The 25000-nt window shown below is 45.3% G+C and overlaps 1 long non-coding RNA gene across 1 annotated transcript in view; it reads right to left on the reverse strand.

The window, feature by feature from the left end:
- Positions 1-881: 881 nt before the first annotated feature.
- LOC135099998 (uncharacterized) overlaps positions 882-25000 on the reverse strand; it is a 107679-nt gene continuing 83560 nt past the window's right edge. The window contains exon 4 of the long non-coding RNA XR_010268476.1: positions 882-1177. This is a non-coding gene — a long non-coding RNA (uncharacterized LOC135099998). The remainder of the gene's footprint in view (positions 1178-25000) is intronic.

Raw genomic sequence — 25000 nt, forward strand, 5'->3', positions numbered from 1 at the left:
TCTCTCTCTCTCTCTCTCTCTCTCTCTCTCTCTCTCTCTCTCTCTCTCTTTCTCTCTTTTTCCGACAAGCCAAATGAGCACCTGTGCGCGTGGTAACAAATGACACACAAGGAGGGTGACAGGGAGAGTGATCATTGACGGGTGGGGGAGAAAGGATATAATTGTGAGTGAAAGGAGGAAGGGAGGAAGGTGAAGTTACAGGTGAGGCTGGAGGCTCAGGTAAGGCATAGGAGGATGTGGTAGTGAAGGCGGAGTGTGGGCGCCGCGGAGGCCTTGCCCGCGACCCTCACGTCTTGTGGAGGGATCTTGTCTTATCCGGGAGGCGCGAAATGACTTCCTCCTCCTCCTCCTCCTCCTCCTCCTTCTCCTCCTCCTCCTCCTCCTCCTCCTCCTCCTCCCTACACCAGCAATTTAATTAATTTCACTTGGTTTCACTGTAAGGTTTAGTGTCAATTGCATCAGGCCGAAATCGTCACTGAAACAGGTGGAGACTGGAACCTAAAGAAGAAAAGAGAAAAGACACACACACACACACACACACACACACACACACACACACACACACACACACACACACACACGAAAAAAATAAAAGACATGATGTGAGTGTTCTATAGTCTAAGATGAAATTCTGCTTATTTACATTACTTCTCCCTATATACAATAATTTTTCTCTCCACAGGTAAGAACGCCACACGTCCCCCTTCACCTTCACCTGGCTGTGTCTTCCCGCTCCTCCGCCTCTCTCAGGGCAAACCTCCAGGTAACAACAGCGAAGTGTGTATCTGGGCTCCATTTCCCTACTCCAGAGGGTGAGCTAAGCGACAAGACAACGGCACATCCTCACATTCCCGCGCGGGGTGACGCAGGGGAGGCTTGGCTGAGGGGATGGCATACGTGCAGGAGGTGGAGACCCTTATAAGTGTAAACGTGTTATGAGCACGCCATCGCTCTCCGTGTAATGGGTGGGACGTCCTCATAACTAACACCTCACGATCTTTTTGCCTCTCGTCACTCACTCACCCGCTCTCTTTCCTTACCTCCTTCAGCAGTGGAGAACTTACCCGATAGCTACATAACAGTCCCATTAAGATCCTTTCCGTGTCATCTTTTTCGTTCTGGTGAGTCTCTGAGTGGTGGAACTGAGAGGTGAGGCGGGCGCTCCCACTCCCCGGGCCTAGAGAGAGAGAGAGAGAGGACGTAACTGTATCATGATGCGAGACTCCTCCTAAGGGAACCGTGGACCATGACAGACTCCCAGGAGGCGCGGGAAGGCACAGGTGCAGACACTGAGCTCAAGTTACGAGGCTGTTTGTTTGAGTCTCCTCCGCGGCGCCTCATCTGCATCCCCAAGTGTACCTGACACCCTCCAGGGTCATGACCTCTCCCTCAGGCGGCGTCCAGGACATGACCCCTGCTCCTTACGCCTGCTGGATGGCCGAGGAGAGGAGGATACGGTGTCTCTCTCTCTCTCTCTCTCTCTCTCTCTCTCTCTCTCTCTCTCTCTCTCTCTCTCTCTCTCTCTCTCTCTCTCTCTCTCTCTCTCTCTCTCTCTCTCTATCTATCTATCTATCTATCTATCTATCTATCTATTTATCTATCTCTCACGCCAGAAGAAAAAGATGTGCAGTGGGAAACTACTAAACTTAAAGAGAATGATAAAGTGTCATTAGGAAAATTAACATAAATATTCGGTTTAACATAATAAAAGCAGGTAAAAATAGTAACGTATGAAACACACACACACACACACACACACACACACACACACACACACACACACACACACACATACTCGTACAGACACACACAAGGGCCCTCCACATACTAGTACCTCGCACCTGAAATACCATCTTTAGCACCTCGAGCCTACTTAGCACTCAACTGATTCGATAAACTAACAGCCACCTGTCCACCCCAATCTCTCCCGGCCACCTAATGGGAAACACCGCCGCGTGCTCCTTCAGACAGGTGAACAGGACCTTCCACACCCTCCACCCTCCCATAGCGTCCCTTCGCCATCCATCCCACCCAACACATACATCACCCACATCGCACACATCACACCTCCACACCACGCCTCCTTGCTCTGCTGCATCTAACAATACCAAGTTGATTTGTGACGCTTTAGATCACCCACAACTCCACCATATCGGAAACCTTTACCAGCGACCCAGATAGTACAGCGAGCCACGTGATAAATGGAGCCCTACCCAATACTGGAATTTTAAAAGATAGGTAGATGAAGTGGATAGATGAAGTGGAAATTGTCATGACGCGTACTCTCTTGAGGATGTTTGATGGAACTTACTTACGTCTATGGAGATTCAGGAGTATATGTTTATTTAGTATGTGATTAAGTGAACTGAAAAATATAGTGGGAGTTAAAGGAATATAATGAGTACAATTTTTTTTTTCTTTTTCCTGGGATACGTATTTTCTCAGGGATATGAAGACATTTCCCATACATCCAAGAACTTAAATTTACGTCCAGCATCTCAAGTACTGATAAATTAAACTGGAAGAAATGCAACGGAAAAAATAAATAAATAAATAAATACTTGAGTCTCAACACGTGCGTTTACAGATAACACTCAAGACACTCTCCTTACACTTATGAACTGAAACTCACATGATAAATGAAGCCGAAGTTAATACCAAAGACAAAGACAAAAGAATATATATAAGCCAGACAAATGGACTTCAATACCTAACGCAGCTTTATATTTAAGACACTTTCCTTACATCAGCAGAATAAGACTCACGTGCACCGTTTTTTTAGCACGTGATAAATGAAACTGAAACTAATACCAAAGACTGAAAGAAAACACATGTAACGCAGACAAGTGAAGTGAACCATTTGATTCACGACACGCATTTCCAAGACATTTAAAAAACCTTCCGTCATGAGATTTGCTACGCGCACTATTTTTACCACGTGCTGAATTAAACTTGAACCCCCCAACAAGAAAAAAATAAATAAATAAACAAAAAAAATAGAATAAAAAAAAAAGTACTAGACACATGAATTGAAATATTACCGTCACGACTTGTACTTTCTCCTATAGATGATTATTTGAGACGCCTCCCTTACATCTGTTATCGGAGATTTACGCGCACCATTTTTCTCCACACAAAATAGCGGTGATTTCCTCTCAGACAGACGCGTGAGATAATACATTAATCTTCAGCGTCAGAAAGATTATCGAGTTTGGTCTTTACGTCTCACTTATGCCCAATTGGTGCTCGTGGTCGCCTGCTCACGCCGGAACAGCGACTGCGTGACTGGAAGGGGTTATCGAGAGGACCTCCAGTGTGCGTGTGTGTGTGTGTGTGTGTCAGAGAGAGAGAGAGAGAGAGAGAGAGAGAGAGAGAGAGAGAGAGAGAGAGAGAGAGAGAGAGAGAGAGAGAGAGAGAGAGAGAGAGAGAGAGAGAGAGGGAATACATTTGAGCATAAGTAAGGTAACCTGCAAGAAACCGTGTGTATACCAAATTATACAATAATATTATAAAGATGACAACATTCACACACTACTTACATTCATATCGCACAGGTCAAAAATGGTTAATTCACGTGAAACTAATTACGACTGAGGTGAGCAAGAGTTTCTCCGTGCAAAGAATACACAATGCGCTCAGGCAAACACGTTTAAGGCAAGAGTTCTCGTTGTATTTGAAACCTCGAGAAAATCAGCGAGGTAAACAATGGCGGCTCAAGAACACTGCCCGGAACGGCTTGGCAAACGTGGCTGAGCAGCGTGAGGACAAGCAGCGTCATCATCGCGTCGAGGTGGCTGGGTTTAGCGGCCACGTCCAGGCAGTGTCCGTGCAGAGGGAGACTCTACGATTATAAACATGATCTGGCTCGTCTTTTACATAAGGTGGTTGTTTTCCTTGCTATGTCCTTTATCATTATTACTTTTTATTTATTTTTATTTATTTATTTATTTATGCTTTAAAGGACGCCAGATACAAAACACAGGAGAAAGAAAAATACTATGTTGCTGTTTCTCTTCCATCTCAAATGAAAAAAAAAGTAATGGAGAAATATTTAGTTATTTAATGGGTCTCTACGAAGAGTAGTTTTTATGCAAAGCTAACGTATTGTAAGATAAGTTACACAGTTTTATAAGAGTGGTTTTTTATCATTCTCGTAATAGATTAATAAGATTTTTACATTATTAAGGGGAGAAACACTCTTGAGAACCCGGACATTTATCTCTGTGGCCTTTAGAAATAGTCGAGATGAGAGAGCAAAACATTTCTGAATACGAGTCTCTCTCTCTCCCCATCCCTCAATGCAGTCACACGCCTGTCTTGTAGTGGCGGCGCAACAAGTGGCGAGCGGTCAACGAGGCGACGCGGAGAGACAATCACGCGTCTTGATTCGGTGCGGGTGGCGGGGAACCCACGATTCACCTTTAACTCAGAATGAATGAGCGAGAGAGAGAGAGAGAGAGAGAGAGAGAGAGAGAGAGAGAGAGAGAGAGAGAGAGAGAGAGAGAGAGAGAGAGAGAACCTTAAAATACTCTACAGGTCTTGAGAAGTGCATGATTTACGAAACTGAATACATAGACTCGAGGTGGACCAGGGAAAGTTAACACAAGTGACTCTTTAGAACAGAGACGCCAAACGACAAATCTAAGAAATTTTGCAGTTCTTTCGTTTCTATTGCAATACATAGTTATAGTAGCGTAGTTACTTCCCCTTAGTTACGACCTAAAGATCTGTTGCTATTTGGAATCCCTTATAACCCTTTATGAACCACCACCTCAAGCTTGGGAACACTTACAATATCAAAGAAATGTTGTAGCTCGTTCTCCTCTGATACAAAAGTTATAGTTAAATACTCCTAATTAGGACCTGAAGATTTGGTGTTTGGAATCCCTTGTAATCCCTTATGAGCTACCACCTCGAGATCAGGGACACTCAGTACACCTAAGAAATCCCCCAAGACCCGCAAACCTCGCCTGTCCACGCCATGCCCCTCAGCATATGCACTTAACGGACCGCAGGGAAAAGTGTAATTTTACCCCACAAAGTCCAAACGTGAGGAGACCTTTCCCGCCCCTCATCCTGGCCAAAGGAAAACAAAGAATGGGTTAAAGGAGTCACTGTTCCTGGTTCATGAGACCTCTTCTTTACGGCGCAGAATGAGAATGAGTTTACTTCATTTGGTTAACTTGTGTCTGGATCTTTTCTGTATGAAGTTCCTTTTTTTTTTTTTTTTTTATTATGTGGAAAACGTTTTGTAAGTGATGCAGTCTTGGTCTGACCTTAAGAGGAGATGAAGGAATGGAACAATATTGCTTCTCGGTTCATTGTAGTGCTGCAAGAGGGGACGGCGAGTGACAAGTATGGTATGGATGTGGCAATGCTGTACAAATCTTCCCCTGCTGGTCAAATACTCACAGTCACCCGTGGAAACTGATCGTTTGTGGTGTGTGTGTGTGTGTGTGTGTGTGTGTGTGTGTGTGTGTGTGTGTGTGTGTGTGTGTGTGTGTGTGTTAGATACAAAAAACACTTATGCATGCGTACATCTGTGTTCTTAATGCAAGCCTGAGTGTTGTATTGAGTGAAAGCACGAATTCTTCCACGGTGATTCAAGATGACTTTTTTTCTTTTCTTTTTCAGGCTGAAGTACCATGATCATTTTTTTTTTTTTTTTTTTTTGGGGGGGCAGCAATGATACCTTGACGTCCAGTTGTAGATACGGAACTGAGTTTGCATTTGTTGCTGCTATTGCGTGGTGGCGGCGGCGGTAGCGGTGGTGGTGGTGGTGGTGGTGGTGGTGGTGGTGGTGGTGGTCTTACTGGGGTGCTGCTGATGACGATAGCTCTATTTCTGCTATTTGTGTTACTTCCGTGTTGGAGAAATAAGGACGTGTCGCTGCATATTCACGTTCTTTAAACCTAAGTTGAGTCAAACCTCCTATATAAACTCCTGCACTTTTTTTTCTTTTTTTTTTTACTTTCTCTCTCACTCTCTCATTCTCTTACAAGGGAGCGTCCACCGCCACAAGGAAACAGGCTGTTGTTTTTGGCTCAGATCGCACACCGGCCAGAAAGGAAGAGACGAGACTCGAAAATAAGAAGAAAAAAAAGTGATTCACATAATTTTTTTCACTAAGCGCCCCGATTCCCCGCCCCTCGCCAAACACCACACTCAGCCTCCCGCCTCTCCTCCCCGCGCCGCTGCTGAGTCAAGTTCGTTCTGGTTTGAAATGTAAAGTAAAATCTGAAGAGAAGTGTCGGCAGTGTCTTTCTCATGGCGGTGTGGCGAAGGCTGTGGGGCATTCCAGCAGATATTTTGTACCGTGGAAAGTGAAACGCGGCCTTCAGGTTTATCATTTGGGGGCAACACCACAGATTTCTCACCTCTGAATGAAAACTAAGCAAAGTATATACATTTCATAATAGCATAAGTACTGATAGGTATGTTCTGGTAGTGCATTTCTTCTGATTTATAACGCGAAGGGTAAAACAATTCTTATGTTTATCAACAGGCGAATATCACACATTACCTAACTCAATGCATACTCAAGCAAATGATGTACACTCTAATAGCAAAATTTCTGACTAGTAATGGGTCCGGGCATCTTCATACCTAAAGGAGTCCTAAAAAACTGTATATTCTTCCCTTAATCTCGTACCCTAAGCCTCCACGCGAAAATGGACCATATTCTGAAACAGTTCTGCGCCACACCTCCACTACTTTCAAAAGACTCTATTCGAAGTTATACGGGTTATTAAAGGCGCTTTTATGGTTCTAGTGACAGATGAAACAGATTTCTACATTATTAACAGGAGAAACACTCTTGAGGACCCTGTTATACATTTCTGCGGCCTTTGAAAACAGTCGTGCTATGAAAGCAAAACGTTCCTGAATACGGGCCAATACTGTACTCCAACATACACGCAACGACAAAAATCATCAAGTGACGCCTCTTTTAAAACGCAGAGGACGTCCTTTCCCCTTCCGCTGAGTATGACCTTCCGAGGAACATAAACCACACGTCTGGCATCCACCACGTCCTCCTCATCCCACCAGTCACATTCCACACCCGGACCTGCCGAACCTCCCCATAAAAACGCCAAAACAATGCCGTCCAATAACAAGATAGCAAAAGTACCTCTGCGATTTTTTTTTTCTTCACGTCTCTGGTTTACGATTCTTGCCTCTCTACCTCCCGATACCTCACACATTCACCTCTGTGCCTCCGATATCTCACACTTGTTACTCTGCCTCTCCATACCACACACACTTGCCTCGGAAAAATTTGTTGGAATCTACACACACACACACACACACACACACACACACACACACACACACACACACACACACACACACACACACACACACCGATGATCCGCGTCGATAATCCCATTAAGAGGAAAACATGTGTGTTCCATCAACGCCACGTCACGACCCACACTTTTACTTCTCTCCCAAGGTGTGGACGTGAGTGCGCGCGGGAGCAATTAAATGACGTCCTGTAGAAAGACAAGAGGAGGAGGAGGAGGAGGAGGAGGATGGAGCGTACCAGACGTCAAAAACACAAGTCAATGTTCTCAAATGAAAGTCAATATCTCCTCTGCACCGCTAGCCATCTTCATGAAAGGCGCGAAGGTTGACATGTACACTCACTCACAACACATCTTATATCGCAACTCAACGCGAAATCATCAAGCAAAATCCTCCAGACAACAGAGGCTTACATTACAATTCCTTTTCATATCACACAACACATGAGTAATATTTCTAAAACTTTATCTGCGTTACTTTCCTCTCTATATCTTTTTCTCATTACTTTACACCACTCGGCACCTCTCCATCCATCTGTGTTTGAAGTCTGCGCTAGTCTAATACACCTCACCACCCACTCCGGAAGCCACGTGGATCGTCAATAATGTCTGTGTGTGTGTGTGTGTGTGTGTATCGTCAGGAAACTTGCAGGAGACTCGTATGTCTTGCACGCTCAGGCTCCCAGACGGACTGGTGTCAGGCTGATGGATGCATTGCTGGTGCGTATTTTGTTCATAGGAAGAAGTGAGGAAGCAGGAACAGGAAGAAGTACAGGAAACAGTGACGGAGGAGGAGGAGGAGGAGGAAGAGGAGGAATACAAAGGAATACAAAAGAGGTCCACACAGCAACGGAACTTGAGGTCCTTACTAGGGCGTTTGGATAACCACTGTACGCTAACTGTTTGTGGATGAGACAGGATAGCACAGGTAACACAGAGAAGGAGGAGGAGGAGGAACGGGAGGAGGAGGAGGAGAGACGCATTCATTAGGAGCAGCCGAGTAGGAAAGCCCCATTAATTAACGAGGAAGGCAAGGAGGAAGAGGACAAGGACGGAGCGCAAGTACTCAAGGCCGGGCCGGTGGAGGAGGCAAGGGAGGCGTGAGGGAAGAGTGTCAAGGGCAACAAACTCTTCTTAAAAACACGCTAGTCTCGCATCACACACTACAGGCACACCTCCTCTCCTGCCCTCGCCTCAGCAAACCAGTCAGGCACATATAACTGGTTGGTTAACTACATAGTGTGGGAGGATTATGATCTCTCTCTCTCTCTCTCTCTCTCTCTCTCTCTCTCTCTCTCTCTCTCTCTCTCTCTCTCTCTCTCTCTAGCAAGGAAAACCTGTTACGCTGGCGAGTTCTTGTGGTACGCGTTCATTCTTGCGTTTAATTATAATCCTCTACAAAACTGCAAGGTGCCAGCTTCCCTCTGTACTGACGTGACCTTTGTGGAGCTTGGGGGAGATATAAGCTGAGGCAAAAGGGAAAATAAAGGAAAGAAAGGGATTTTTTTTTTTTTTTTTTGTAAATATTGGGTGAGGTCTGTATCATAGTTTGAGCTCGTTTGTGTGTGTGTGTGTGTGTGTGTGTGTGTGTGTGTGTGTGTGTGTGTCTGTGTAAGAGAGAGAGAGAGAGAGAGAGAGAGAGAGAGAGAGAGAGAGAGAGAGAGAGAGAGAGAGAGAGAGAGAGAGAGAGAGAGAGAGAGACAGATGGAGGGGGACGTTCAAGTCGATTTACTGTCGATTTTAGAAAGTGGTAGATTCTTGCAGTCCAGTCATCAATCTCTCTCTCTCTCTCTCTCTCTCTCTCTCTCTCTCTCTCTCTCTCTCTCTCTCTCTCTCTCTCTCTCTCTCTTAGAATGACCACGCCTCCACTCCATACCCAACACACTCAAAATGAAGACATCTGTATCTGCACAAAGAGTTCCTCGCATTCTTAAAAACCTGTGTAACTTCAACTAGCGTCTCTTGAAAGTACTCGAGGTGCGGGCAGTGTTCTAGAATATGCTTCAGTCGGCTGGAAAATCTATTTGTATTAAAGTCTGCGGAAAAGCCTACCAGTGATCCCTTGGCTGGCTGAGTGAGGTGGATCGACTTTGTGGTGGCAGGCTTTTATCTGTTACCATGGAGGCTCAGCTGACTGTGAATAAAAGCGTCTGAAAGCACCGTACACCATAATTTCCCCTGATAAATTTGCACCACTAACATTTCACCTGAAAGATTTCCCCAACAGAAATTACCCAATTAAGTTACGTTGTGTAAATGATTTTAGGTGAATTTTTCCATGGGGAATCTTCAGAAGTAGGATTTAGATAAATGGAGTTTTATTACAAGGTGAAGTACTGCATGAGAGAATAAAACCGAAAGACAATATTTCACCTGAAGGACAAGACAAGAGAAAATGGCATCAGCTATAGGAGTATTTGTGATGAACCAGTGACGCAGTGTGTGTGGGAATCACTCTATAGGGATCACTGTAGCAACACCAGATGTCGTCTTGCTCTGAGCCAATCCATTAAAAGTCTGGCAGTAGAGCAAACCATTAGCATCATCAGCCCATCGCAGCTGCCCTATGGTGCATGTTTACCTTCCTTACTTGACCTAGAAACACGACCTCGACAAAACCCACATTTGCTTGAAGCGCTCCGAGACAAGGGTATCGTACTGCAGCACATTCCCACAGCCTGGAGCACTGAGCACACACCGCCATGTTTGATGAGGAGTAATTCTTCTCTCGCCACGACAACTTCCTTCAGCTGCACCCGCGTGTGGAGTAGGTCGAGCTGAGGATCCTAATCTTATGTATTCCTTCATTCACGTAATCTATATCTGTCTATCACTTAGCTCTTCGACTGTCATGGCTTCTTCAGTTCAACCTTCTGACTGCTATTTGGTACATCTTTCCTTAATTACTAATCACTCTGAGACATCTTTACTTGTTCTACAGCCACCTCCAATCTTTAAACTGGGTAGAAATTGCAAAATCTATTCTTTTCATCCCCGTGCTTTCTTGTAGATGCTTATAAGGATTTCATGCTTTACATTTGGTGGTGGTAACTGTTTCGTATCGCAATGAAAGGAGAAACCGTAGCAATCAAAGGGTTAGTGATCTGGTTCAAATATAGAGCATATTTCTAAAAGGCATCACTGACAACAAAAGAAGTGATCAAGAAATTCAAGCTTTTAGTGCTTACAGTTTTACTCTTGTTTGCTAAAATGGTAAAGGGTTACTCACATTAAGCTGCAAGTGTCACAGAGTCATCCGCAGTGAAAGGGTTAACGGTGCAGCAGCAAAACGTGTAACTGCAAATGTAGGGAAGAGTAAAGGTCATCTGTTTTGTATTAGAGTTCTCGCAACACGGCTGAGTTCTCTTAATAATTACCCTGCACTGCCCCTGACCAGTTACTTGCCCTCGCCTCTCGACCGTCAAAAAGCAGTGGAAACAGAAGTCAGGCGCCAAATAAGGGGTGTTCCCTCTGCTCTCCTCCACGCACAACAATCGCAATAGCCGAGCTTAGAGACGCACACTGCAGTCTGTCAAAGGAGGAGACACGCCCCACATGAAGCCTGCGTCTCGCTTCAACTGTACTGCGCCACAGAGCCGCCGATCCATTTCCTGCAACGCCGCCACAATGGTAAAGGGGGAAAAAAACAGCCGCCGGTCCCCCTCCACAGCCCCCCAGACCCTATAGATGTCCCCAGTGTTGTTTTCGCCACGTCAGGTTAAGGGGAAAAATTAAACTTCACAGCGCCAGAATCGTGCGTGACTTGGTATTCGTCCACCCACGACAGAAGCTTTCATGATTGTCGCTCACCAGAAGGACGAATGCGCAAACGATATTCAAATATCTCTTTTTCCATATACTTATACTGTAAGTATAAGTATTTCTCCCTCAAGACACACTATAAACATCTCACGCTTAGCAGTTCAGTATTTATAGAGCATTCACCTTAACTTTAGATTACACCAAGCACTTTATCACAAACAGCCTCGACAGGGACCAAAAAAAAAAAAAAGAAAAAAGTCTTCTGATGTTTGTCCTTCTTTTGTGTACCTTTGTAGCTCAAGCGTAATAATACACAATGAGGAACATAATTAAGTATCACGGCAACGCATAGAGGATAGAGTACCAATCAAGGAACTGACCCCGGGACCTTGGCCAGGCTATCAGCTAGGAAGGATAAGCAGGCGCCCTCACACAGTTACATACAGCAGAATCCAGTAAGTCCAAGAAGAGATACCTATGTGTGTCTGTTGCCTAAAATGAGCATACGTGTGTGTGTGTGTGTGTGTGTGTGTGTGTGTGTGTGTGTGTGTGTGTGTGTGTGTGTGTGTGTGTGTGTGTGTGTGTGTGTGTGTGTGTGTGTGTGCAACAAACTTCAAATCACAACCCCTCCCCCACCCACCCACTCTCTCTCTCTCTCTCTCTCTCTCTCTCTCTCTCTCTCTCTCTCTCTCTCTCTCTCTCTCTCTCTCTCTCTCTCTCTCTGACCGTCGACTCACGCCCCTTTGTCCCGGCCCGGAATGACCACCTCGTGACGCCCTCCCGCAGAGACGTTCAAGGGACGCCACTCACACACGAGACAAGTGGACCAGCCAGCCAGCGGCCCACACCCGCCTCTCGAACCACTCCCCCTCCCGCCGCCTCTGGTTATTCATCAAAACCCGCGGGTATCTTCTTGCACCTCACTCCCCGCCGGCCAAAGCTTCCAGTGGGAGGTCTTGTTGTGGAAAATTGTATCATGAAGAGGCCGTGAGAGCGCCTTCCAAACAGCCTGGGAGAGAGAGAGAGAGAGAGAGAGAGAGAGAGAGAGAGAGAGAGAGAGAGAGAGAGAGAGAGAGAGAGAGAGAGAGAGAGAGAGAGAGAGAGCTGGTAACACAAACCTAACCTATGTAGCATCAAAATAACTCCTCGATTACAACGCACAATACAGACAAGACCTCACTCATTTTTTTTTTTTTTCATTCTGCCACCCTGTCCTTCTTCACAAACTGGACATGATTTAATTAACTAACTAACTGACTGACTGACTAACTGATTAATGACACACCAGCGAGGTCATAAGGCGCCATCTGCACTACGTATCTAAACAAGGATATCCAAGCTGTCTCCGCGCATCACAACGGCCTCACACAATTTGTCAGTGGGGATAATGGAACACAGGAAGGGAGAAAGAATGTTTGTAGGGTCAGCACCTCTCGGCCGCTCCCCTCAGCAAACAGCAGGCTCAAGTCAAGGGGGTCAAGTGTGTTGCTGCTGACTGTCTGACTGCTTGCACTCGTTTTTCTTAAGGCTGAGATAAAACAGTGAGCAGTTCTGGACAAATATTGCTAAAGAGAGAAAGGAAAGGTGAGTATTGCTGGCGCTGCCCTGATCTGCCCTACCACGCTTGTTTTTCACGTGACACTTTGAGATAAGAAGGATGCACAGTTTGGGGTAAATACATCTACAGAAGGAAGAAGAGTCAGTTTGGTCTTCATTAATCAGCCCTTTGAGATGAAAATAAGGAACAGTTTTAGATATATAGTGCTAGAGAAGTGGGAGAGAGGGAAAAAGGAAGAGTTCTCGTTTTTTTTTTTTTTTTTCCGCTGATCTGCCAGGACTCGGTTGTAAATTTTATCAGACAGAGTAAAAAAAAAAGTTAAAATATAAATAAATAAATAAATACAAATTAAACAAAAACTAACTTAGCCGAATCTAACCTAATTGTTGTAGGTATTGCATACTGACAAGGAAGATGGGGAAAAGTCATAGTTTTTCTCGCCCTAACGTGCCCTCACACAACATCAGAACATAATGGACGATGCAAGAAGACAAAAGGCCTACACGTGGCAGTCCCCGTCATGTCATGCTCCCTCAGCAAACAGCTCCAGAGGGTCAAGAGTGTTGCTACTCCTCATGCTCGTTTTTTAAGTCAGACTCTTGAAATAAAAACAGAAAACCGTTTTAGGTATATATTACTTGTGGAAAGGGCAGGAAAAAAGGTCAAAAATAGGGAGGACAAATAAAGGGTCACAGTTTCCCCGCCCTGACCTGCCCTGACGAGTTTGATTTCACGTCACAGTTTGAGATAAAAACACTGAGAACAGGTTCGGACATATATTATTAAGGAACAGAGAGAAGAGAAAATTTTCCTACATTGACCTGGACTACAGTGTTTGCCTGCATGGCGGAGGCAGAGTGGCCTGGGTCCTGTTACCGGCAAACACAGCCACCAGGAAATGTGCTTTACGCGGGCAACATCTTGACCTTATTTTTACACCACGAGGGCGAATTTCAGTTTAATGCGGCGGAGCGTCTTGGACTGCGGAGAGGCAAGCGCGGCAAGCAAAAACTTTTTTTTTGGGCGAGGCTCGACTGCCACTAATTACAGAAAAAATGTCTGATTTAAGAGCCGCACCTCCTGCTCCGTTATAAGATGGAACACTGAGGGTCTCAAGCAGGGCACTGAACACCTCAAGCAGAACACATCTCTGTCCCCTTACGTCACGAATGATTATATATAGTACATTTTTTCTTTCTTTCTTTTCCTTATTTTTTCTCTCGTTTATTAGTTAATTTAAAAGAATATGATAGTAATAAAAGACAATCATAGCACTCTGCAACTACAACAATGATATAATTTCCAGGGAACAGCTTTTAATAGTAGTGGATTTCTCGTTGATTAATCTCCACTTCATCAACACTTCACTTGAGCACAAAGTTATACATATATACCAGGTCGTCACAGTTTATCAGCTTCACTAAACACGGCTCAAAGAATTAATGAAGTATATAATTTGCACAGCTGCTTCTGATAAAACAACCCCTGTCATGGCAAGACGGGAACTTTCAATTTGGAGAAGTTTTACCCTTCAAGCTTTGCATTTTCTCAGGTTTGTGGTGCTACCAGAGAAAACGTAGCAATGGGTAACTAAACTAGATGGTCACCTGAGAATGAAAAGTACAGTAGTTGTTCCGTTCAGTATATTAGTAAGATTAAATAACAAGTATACACACACACACACACACACACACACACACACACACACACACACACACACACACCTAAAGTTAACCTTCTAAATACTAACATAAAACCTTTCATTGCGTGTGTCACACCAAACTCAATTTGCACCTGCCATTGGAACTTTGGATAACAGGTGTAGCTCTCTCTCTCTCTCTCTCTCTCTCTCTCTCTCTCTCTCTCTCTCTCTCTCTCCGCTCTCTCTCTCTCTCTCTCTCTCTCTCTCTCTCTCACTCTCTCTCTCTCTCTCTCTCGGAAAGGGGATCTTCCACGAAACTCAGGTGAATGACATCTGGAAGGAAGACAATAAAAGGAAAGGCCATACCACTACCACCACTACCACCTCTACCACCTCTACCACCACCACCTCCACCACCACCACCACCACCACCACCACCCCTACTACCCCCACCACCACTACTACATCATTACGTTCACGAACATCCCAGTTACAGCAACACCTTCCCATTTACAGCATTAGTACAACATTACATAGTTCATCCTTGACACACACACACACACACATACACACACACACACACACACACACACACACACACACACACACACTTCACCATCACTAACACTTATGATTACACTATGGAACAAGAAATTTTCCTGTCTTTGCAACACTCACCTCTTAATGTACCTTATCTACCCCATGCCACCTCAACAAAGCATCTCACCTCTCCACCCAGCGTCATTTTATAACCTTACATTTTATAACCTTACATGAAATGCCATGTTAAGATCCTCCACTTCACTTATCCCTGACAGAAGTGAGATGAGGAGAGAGAGAGAGAGAGAGAGAGAGAGAGAGAGAGAGAGAGAGAGAGAGAGAGAGAGAGAGAGAGAGAGAGAGAGAGAGAGAGAGAGAGAGACGCAAAAGAGGACAGAAAACATTAGACAACAGGTGTTAATTGATGCTAGGGAGGCAGAGGCTTTTCCACTCAACCGTAGAAGTTACGAAAGAAAACGAAGAGACGTAAGAGAAATGACTATAGTAGAATGTAATGAGTGTCCAGTTTGTTATCGACTCTTCTGTTCTTCTGTTCGAGAAGCGGCGACAGAGACCCGGCGGTGTGAAGGAGGAATGCAAAGTGCTGGTTAGTTTAGGGAGGCGAGGAAGTGATTGAGGAGTGACAAGATGGGATGACAGCAAATGGTGGGGAATGTTTACGTGGGATGGGAGTGAAAAAACTGACTCTCTCTCTCTCTCTCTCTCTCTCTCTCTCTCTCTCTCTCTCTCTCCTCTCTCTCTCTCTCTCTCTCTCTCTCTCTCTCTCTCGTCACATCCTCGTACATACACTATAATAAAAAGGGATGAAGACAAGACCTCTCGGATCTCTTTTACGTCCAGGCTTCAGGTACTGGACAGGTAATGCTGGGCTCGGTGGCAGCAGGTGGGGCAGGTGGCTGGGTTCACCTGACCAGTGCGACAGGACGTTCCCTTAGGCAGTGCGTCTCGGAGCATCACCCCCGGACCGCTGCTGGGAAGACCCGTGTCCTTCCCTGCCAGGCGGACATAGCAGCTGTGTGCCAAGTGGGGACGTGGGACGGAAATGGCGACAAAGGTCACTGGATGTCACAGATTCTCTCTCTCTCCTCTCTCCTCTCTCTCTCTCTCTCTCTCTCTCTCTCTCTCTCTCTCTCTCTCTGAATCGGAGGGTTACGAAGCACTGAGCTTGGCATCTGGCCTAAAGGTAGAAAACTCAACCATGGCTCACGGCAGTTTTTTTTTAGTGAGACAGCGTTCTCATAACCCTTGCCGGCGACATATGACCTCGTTATTGCGGGATCTCCTCTCTCTCTCTCTCTCTCTCTCTCTCTCTCTCTCTCTCTCTCTCCTCTCTCTCTCTCTCTCTCTCTGTTCGCCAATCCCTGAACAAGCACAGCACCACCAGCACGGTGAGGCGGCGGCTTCGTCAGCTTCACGGGAATGCCAGGGAGGCTGATGTGTCGATGGCTACATTTGCTTGTTTACAGTATTTCCTTTTCCATTACAAGCTCAAATACAGACGGTCGGGTATCCTTGACCCTGACCCCTCCCCGAGTACCGCGGTTCCGTGGGGAGGGCGGGCGGTGGTCAAGAAACTGTTGATGAATGTTGACGGAGGATGTTTACTTTCCGTCCACCCTTCCCCGCCCTCCACCTACCCTCCCCTGGCATGCCTTTTATGTAAAACTATACCATCACTTAACTTACATGTGTCTTTTTCCATGGTTATAAATTCTCTACCGGTACACATCAGCATTCAAAGACAGGGAAGCAGAGATGAGCATAAAGGATAAGCGCCACCTGTTGCACTCCAACGTCTATCAACCGTTGGTCCTTTAGTATCCGGTACAAATGTCCCTCCGGAGTGGACAGAAACAGTGAGCACACAACATGGACATTCTCAGCAGCTAATTGCCCTGAGCGTGTTGTCCTGGAGGCGAGTGGCCGAGGCGTGAATCAGCGAAGCGACAACATAAGTTTTCACTGATGCCTTAGAAAGTAATGAAGTGCTTTGTTTTGTCTACGTGAGCATGTTATGGATGATTCTGCGATAAACTAGCATTCGATGAGCAGTTTTCACGTCCCTGATCCTCGGCACATCCCGTCCTCACTCTACGTCATGTTGTGCATCCCTTGGCGCACACAACGCCACCCTGAATGCAAGGAATCTCATATCGAAAAAAAAAAAAAACAAAAAAAACATTGAACATATTCCTCACTTTGAGTAGTTTTCAGTGAATCTGTGAAACAAAACCGTATGTTTATTTCGCTAATCGAAACAACCAAGTTCTCAAAATAATAGAAACACAATTTCGTTTCGACATCATCTTACGCACAGGTTACTGACAAATTATCTAATGAGACAAAAAAAAATCACCAGACGTTACCGACCACGCTGCAGAGAGTGTTTGAGCTGCGCAACAAGACTTCCCTCACCCATTAACCTCAATTTCAGGCAGAGAGAATGCGGTCCCTCCCTGCATCGCGACCCGCCAGTGAAGTCATTAACTGTCACTATATGCCACTCGCAGTCAGCCACCTGAAGCTTAGCGCCAGTCAAGGAGATTAAGACAAGCTGCCCCAGACAAGGGGAGAGAAAGACCAACTCTACTAAAAATACTAACTCTCTCAACACACAAATACTGCTGTAGTGGTGCTCACGCTCGGCGGTTAGCGCCCTTTCCCGCCTGCCTCAAGGTCTCGCTTAGCGCACACTGTCCAGAATATTTTTAACCTTGAGTATGACCATTTTTCCTTCTGGCTCAGAGACAAAGGCATTTAAGCAGCGCTGGAAACACCTAATGATGGTGCTGCATCCACCAGGCGCCCTGCAAGGGAATGCCTCCAGAAGAAACAAGTACATTAATAAAAACAAAGATTACAGTGGTCCAACTGAAATATACCTCTGCTATATTTCTTTTCCCCTCCTGACGCTGCAGCACCCACGGCCAGTGTGTCCCTCAGCCATTGTACATCTCAGGACTCACCAAGTCCCGGCCCGCCGCGGCCCACCTGGGTAAATGTTGACCTGGTGGTGGCGCCGCCGGGCACATGGACGCACGGAATAGCGAGGGAGAGGGGGTGTGAGGGAAAGACTCAAGGGCGCCGCGCGTGTCGTGTTGGTTCGCCCTGAAAGAATAAATACTGATTGAAGAGCTTTTGGAAGGACTTACAAAAAAGACCATTTATATGTGAGCACGTACTGGCCTGTGTGTGTGTGTGTGTGTGTGTGTGTGTGTGTGTGTGTGTGTGTGTGTGTGTGTGTGTGTGTGTGCATAAAGCTAACAGGCTGACATCCCGTGCAGGCAGGATCCCTCCCTCCTCTACCACCCTCTCCCCTGCCCTCCACCTCATACTGAGTCACCGCGCCCCACACGCCACCACGCCTTCATCTCCGCTCATGGCTTTCCCTCCGCCAGCACCCTTCTCTCCCCACCTCCCTCTCTCCCTGCCTCTCCGTCCCTTCTTCCCAGTCCTTCATCTCCCTTCACCAGGTACATTTCGTAAGACACTTATGATAGAAATAAACTATTTTCGCAATACCGGAGAGGAGTTTCTCAGCACACAGGTACCCCCATACGAGCACAAGGTCACATTGGTCATTTCTGCTGCAGACAAAAAATATTGGAACGAAAGAAAGAAAAGTAAACGTGGCAGACATCTCCACATACTGATAGGGCTGCATGACAATCGCTTGTGGGAGAGGCCGTGGTTGGCATAAGGATATCGGGAGGCATTATAATGAGGGTTTATTGGTGTTCGTGCAGCCGCTGCCTCTCCTGATGAACGATGGCCTGCCTTCCTTCGCCCCAGACGTGCACCACCACGCCGTCAGTACACAGTGCGGGGGTATATTTCCATATCGTTACGAGCTTTCCATTACTCAAGACCCCATTTCTTCCATGCCTGCTGATATCTGCCAGGCCGTACGGGGCAGAAAATAAAAATTACGAAATATTCTAGAACATAAATATTTTGCAGGAGTCATAATTTATCAGGTTTCTACCATTCTATAACCGCATTTACCTCGATCAATAATACCAATGCATTATTTTGCACCAATTTCATTTACTGATACACAAGAGCACTGAGCTAATGAAAAGTTTAACTATATCAGTATTTCCAACACGAAATACATAATTTATGGTCTGAAATCATTTGGTTTTGCGATGCCACTTTACTTTTGCTAATACACATCATTGCTTATGCAATCAACTGAAATTGTTACAAAAATATACAAGAAAAGAGTCAGAAATAAAGTGGTGCATTACAATAACAAAGTAGTTCAGAGGTAAACATGCACTGCGCAGTGAGGCTGCCGCTGTGAACAGAGTTTTGCGTTCTAAACAGAGGAGTACCAGGCACAGCTGCCTGTCACCGCGTCAGGAGGCAGGTGTGTGTGTGTGTGTGTGTGTGTGTGTGTGTGTGTGTGTGTGTGTGTGTGTGTGTGTGTGTGTGTGTGTGTGTGTGTGTGTGTGTGTGTGTGTGTTACGCCATCCCTTGGTTACTCTTTTTAATACACATGAGGATCAACACCAGAGTGACCTTCGGCTGTCTGGAGCCTCGCCCTCACGCCCCGCGCCCCTCGCCCTGCCTCAGCCCCTCGCGGCCACGACATGCTCCACTCCCTCCACGCCCTCTAAATTACTCTACAGCAGCCACACTCTATCAAGTCCCCTTCTGAATCGCACCAGTATTAGGGCAGTATTGAGTAGCAGTACTGTGCAATAAGCCCTCTCTGTGGACTCTCTAAACAGTCTACAATCTCTCGCAGTATTAATATTTTCTTTAAATAGTCTTCATTTCTACACAGCACCCACAGTCCTCTTACACATTCCCATCCCAATTCACTGAAGTATTATGATGACAGTGACAGATGGTAGGGCTGTATGTTATACCTGTCTTCTCCCTCTAGACAGCCCTGCATCCCTCACAGCACCCAGGACCACACCACAGACCCCCACCCATCCACAATCATTCGACGTTATCATAAAGGGAGGATCAAATGGAAGCACGCACACTGACTCCCTCCACGCCCTTTATAAGCAATCTACACTCCCTCACAGCACCAACATTCCCCGCCACAAGCATTTCCACCCCCTAAAAAGAACTGCATAATTTTCAAGGCACTGTTGAATGTCAGGGTCGTGAAGGGTCGTACATTCACATCAACACCAACAACCGCATCTCCTCACACAGATTGCCTCACGGACCCCCCGCATATCTTCTTACTACTAAAAAAATAATAATGTACACGGAAAGGAAGCATAAAGTACAAATGTGTCTTATTCAAAGGTTACACGGCTTGGGGCCACCTAGAGCCTCACCCTTCCTGTCTGAGCCAAAGTGTTTTGCTGCACCACTCGGCCACAAGCTCGTATTTTTCGGATTCTCATTAAGATTGTTTTCCAAATTGGCAGACGTGATTGGCCGGGTTCCCAGGTGCGTCTTTTCCCTAGCGACCATGCTGAGTCCTTGTTAAACCATCACACAAGCCATGAAAACATCACTGAAAACCCCAATAACTTCCAGTACTACCAGTTAGCTGTCGAGATAAGACGCATACGTTTGAGAATACAGTCCATAATTATAAGAGAGGCATCCATGTTCACCTCTCAGCATCGAATCATCCAAAGAGACGTAAAGGAAATCACTAACGCCCACACTGTACATCAATCATAATGCAGCTTGATTTTATTCAACGACTAAAGCGTCGTGCAGCATTTTTAATCCCGAAGGCAGCGTCCGGGTGCGGTGGGTCCTTAATGGAGCGCTTCAGGAGCTGTCTTCTAAATGATGTCTCATTAAGATGACAGTCCTGAGATGGCTTCTAAATTATCTGCGATTTTAACAATACATTGCTGCTGAGCCACGACGTCAAACAGCTGCTTACATAAAGCAATTGATGAAACATTGCCAAATCGAAGTATAGTATATAAGAAAATAAATTTAACGGTTTTTACAATCCTAACAGAACAAGAAGGGAGAATAATCTAGTAAGAAACAGTTCACAGGGAATTACTTATTGCACGAAGCTGGTCAGACTGAGAAATGGGGATTATTAGCAATTATTAAATGGATTCAGGAGTCAGAATATTGAAGGAATAAAGTGAACCGCATTTGTGCTTTTTTGATATTCAGTAGATATAAATTTGCATCCACTTGTTTTTGGAAGGTTTCTGCAAGCGCGTGTGCAGTTCATAGTCCTGCTCACGGAAAAAAAAACAACTCTGTTCTACTTGCATTCCGCCCGGTGATCACAAGACAGAGGGCAGCACAAGGCCCAGACTGCACAGCATCTCACGTGCTGCCGAGGCGTCCAGGCAGGTTGGGACAGATAAGTCCTTCACAGAGAACGGTGGTAAAATGAGCTTTGTGTACCAGTTATCTAGGGACTATTTCCTCAGTCGTGGTCTAAGTTGCCAATATGCTTTTTGAGCCTCTTATTTTATTGTTACCATTACCAGTACCTCAATGTACGAAAATGAGCAAACAATATCAAAATGTACTTTGAAATAAATACAAACACAGGCTTTATCAGCAAAGTATTACGCAATGAAATCATTTTATTTTATGGCTGCAGATGTTGCCAAATTCTTGTATTTTCCAGTTTGCTTATGTCAGTAAAACTATTGACATAATGTTATCATCCCTAGATGTGAAATAAATGCAAAATATCTTATGTATACATATCAAAGAAATAATAAATATCCATCTGAATTTCACACATATGCATACATAAATTACGACAGGCAAAAGAGGTTTCGAGGACTTCACCTGATTAATAACAGTGATCAGTATGGCGGACAGCATTTCAGGAGCACCACATTCGAAATCCTTTGGTCTTTCATCAAGGTCACATCTGTGTTTTTTTTTTTTTTTCTTGCTGGCAATATAACATCCTTGTTAAACTGCCAGCAGAATTAAGAAAACACCTTATGATAATTTTCACTCGAGTCTTTCAAAAGTGGTCCACATAAGACACCAACACGTCCTTGACCCAACCATTGTCTGGTAAACCTTCTCCCACTCCCTCTTGCTTCTTCTTACATATACACCTCCCCCCCCTGCCTTGCTCCCCTCCTCTTTCTTTTCTTCAAGCCTCCTCCTCCTTCTCCTCCTCCTCCTCCTCCTGTGTCCTTTTCGGTACTCACCCTGCCCAGCCCACCTCGCGTGACGGACCCTAATTGATGGACTGAAACTCGTCACGCTCTGTTGTGTGACCAAGATACCAAGCACGAGAACAGTAATAGTTATATCAACACAAAAATAGTAGAAACCACACTAACAGCGTTGGGTAGGTGAGAAACCGAGAACAAGAAACGAAAACACAGTAGAAACCCCAGTAAGAGCAGTAAGTGCGTTGACTGAATGAGAGACAGTAATGAAGAAAAGAAAATAATGAATAAAAGGGAAAATTTCAGCTATATTAAGGTTCAAATTCTCAAAAAGTTTCGGCGTCTTATCTCGACAGCATCTATGAGCAGACTGGTGGAAGTTACGTGAGTTTTCAAGGGCGTTTTCGTGATTCCAGCGGTAATTTTAACAAGTATTCTGCACCACTAATGGAAAAAGAAACTACTGAGAGAAGTTGACTCATCATGCGGCCTTTGAAGACAGTCCTTATGAGAGAATAATGCAAGTACGAAAAAAAGGGGCTTGAAAATTATTGGCGAGTGGGAAGCAGCAACAACAATTGTCCCCAAAGAATGTAGACAAGCCCACGTGTGTTCCTGCAACCTCAACTTCCGGCCAGGAGAGAAAAAGAAAAAGGAAGAAATAAAATGAAGCCATTGCACAATCAGACGTCCCGGAACACGAGTCTCCTGCGTGTACAGGAAACACAAGTCTTAAAACTGAAGTAAATGAATAAATGTATGTATAAATTGTATTGGTGAGGAAGTGAGGTCCACGTCTTGTTTCGTAGTTAGATTACTAAATTCTGGACTTACGCGGCGGTCTTTCCTTCCCACCAGCACGAAATGAATAATTAAGTGAATAAATAAATAAGAGAATGAATAAAATGCAGCAAAAAACAAAGAATTAGACACAAAATAAGAACAACCGGTCCTATTCATGTTGCTGAATTCACACAGCAAATACTGGCAAATTATATAAACTTCTTAACAACCCCTCTCCCTCCCTCTCTCTCTCTCTCTCTCTCTCTCTCTCTCTCTCTCTCTCTCTCTCTCTCTCTCTCTCTCTCTCTCTCTCTCTTTCTCTCCCTCCCCTGCACAATTCCCAGCCATCGAGAACCAAATCAACTCGACAGATGCAGTATACAGACACAAGCAAACAATGCCTCAGACAACCGCCTCCTCTCTCCCCCAATACCAGAAAGACCAGTAAAATAAATACCAATAAAAACTTGACACATAAAAACTGACAGGTCTGGGCAACATAGCAAGGAAATACCTGAAGCATCTTGGCCCACGAGGAATCATCACTCACTAGCATGGGAGCCTGTTGCTGCATTATTGTTATTGAGACGTGTGCTTGCTTCTACGCCACCAATGTTACGCTAATCATCCCAAGAATATTACATGTGGAGGAGGCAAGACAAGAGCAGGCCCGCTAAGTTGTCGGTCTCCTCAACAAGTAAAATAGATGAATAAATGAATGAATAAATAAGTAAATCCAAATCGAAGTAAAATTCTATTCTGAAGGTGTTTTGATACTTATCTCGTGAAATACTTGCAGTCATAAGAATGGAGAAAACAAACAGGTAGAGAGCTCTGGAGTTTAACATCGAAAAGGATAAAAAGGTGACGGTTCTGGCTGCCCCCTGCATTAGCGAGATGGACAACAAAGAGGTGAGAGTCAGTGGAAAGACTTATGCTGTGTGCTCACGTTACAAGTTCACAAGATTAAAAGCAACATTGACGCCAAACAGAGACTAACTTGCACAACCTGCCTCATGAACACCTCGAAGCAAGTGGCCCTGTGTTGCCTCTATGTTCCCAGCCACTCCCTCTCACTGGCCACACTACATACGCCTCCAGCAGCAAGTCAACCCAGTTTTTGTCCACGGTAGCCACGGGGACGCATCCTAACTCTCCTCACACACTTGACCCGGCGTCTTTCTCACGCAGAAGCTTCCACTAATGAATATACACATTAAGCAAATCATTGGGCGCAATTTCTAACCAACTTTTTAGGAAGACAAATATATACCCAGACTTTTCACCAGGTTACGTTGTCACTCGCTCACTTTTGACAACAAATCTTTACGAAAACGCAACTCCTAAACGGGTGCTGCCTTCGGTGCTCTCTCTCTCTCTCTCTCTCTCTCTCTCTCTCTCTCTCTCTCTCTCTCTCTCTCTCTCTCTCTCTCTCTCTCTCTCTCTCTCTCTCTCATTTTTTTTTCAGTAACCCTCTCAACAACACCCGTCAATTTCACATACAAGACACATCCCAGCGGCAAGGACTCGGAGCCACTGCAAAGCCCACACCTATGCGCCAAAAATACCCAATGATGACACCCTACAATAATGACGCAGTACATCCTCTCACTACTCCCGGAAGACCCAGCCACCCTGAGACACATATGAACCTGTTTTCAATTCAGAACGCAACACGGCAGCATGCTCCTCTAACACACCAACTCTCCCTCACATTTACACTCACACACCAAAACACTAGGGGCTGAAACACTGTCCACCCATGACAGGCACACAAATATTCGCTGGTAAGGTCAGGTCGCCCATCACTGATCCCTTTAGACTCACTTTGCTACACGTACACGGATTACAACTTATCTGACACCTCTGGACATCACCCAGGACGCTTAAGCTTAACAAAAAATCACAATGAAAGCACGATCCGACACCTATCCAACTGGCGGACACAACTCCAAGCCACTGATCCCATTCCAGATGTCTTCCTGCCACTCACAGATACGAGGCACGCGGGATAGGTGGAGTGGTTCGGTTCAAAGTGCTTCTCCCTCTGGAATGTGCCCAACCAGAACTGTGCCAGAGGTAATCATGAAGAGCGACAGCAGCAAACGCAACAGTAAAACCACCACCATCAGCACCACTTTTAACAACAATAACACAAACCCTACGAACATATTGTACACCTGTGGTCGATGTAACAAGTTGAGTAAACTACACTCACCTCTGCTTTCCCTAAATTTTAAGTTATCTACTCAAAAGCCTGCCAGCAAATACATATGACTTAAGACTGAGG

The sequence above is a fragment of the Scylla paramamosain genome, chromosome 4 (genome assembly GCF_035594125.1).
Source record: "Scylla paramamosain isolate STU-SP2022 chromosome 4, ASM3559412v1, whole genome shotgun sequence".
In the NCBI taxonomy this organism is placed as follows: Eukaryota; Metazoa; Arthropoda; class Malacostraca; order Decapoda; family Portunidae; genus Scylla; species Scylla paramamosain.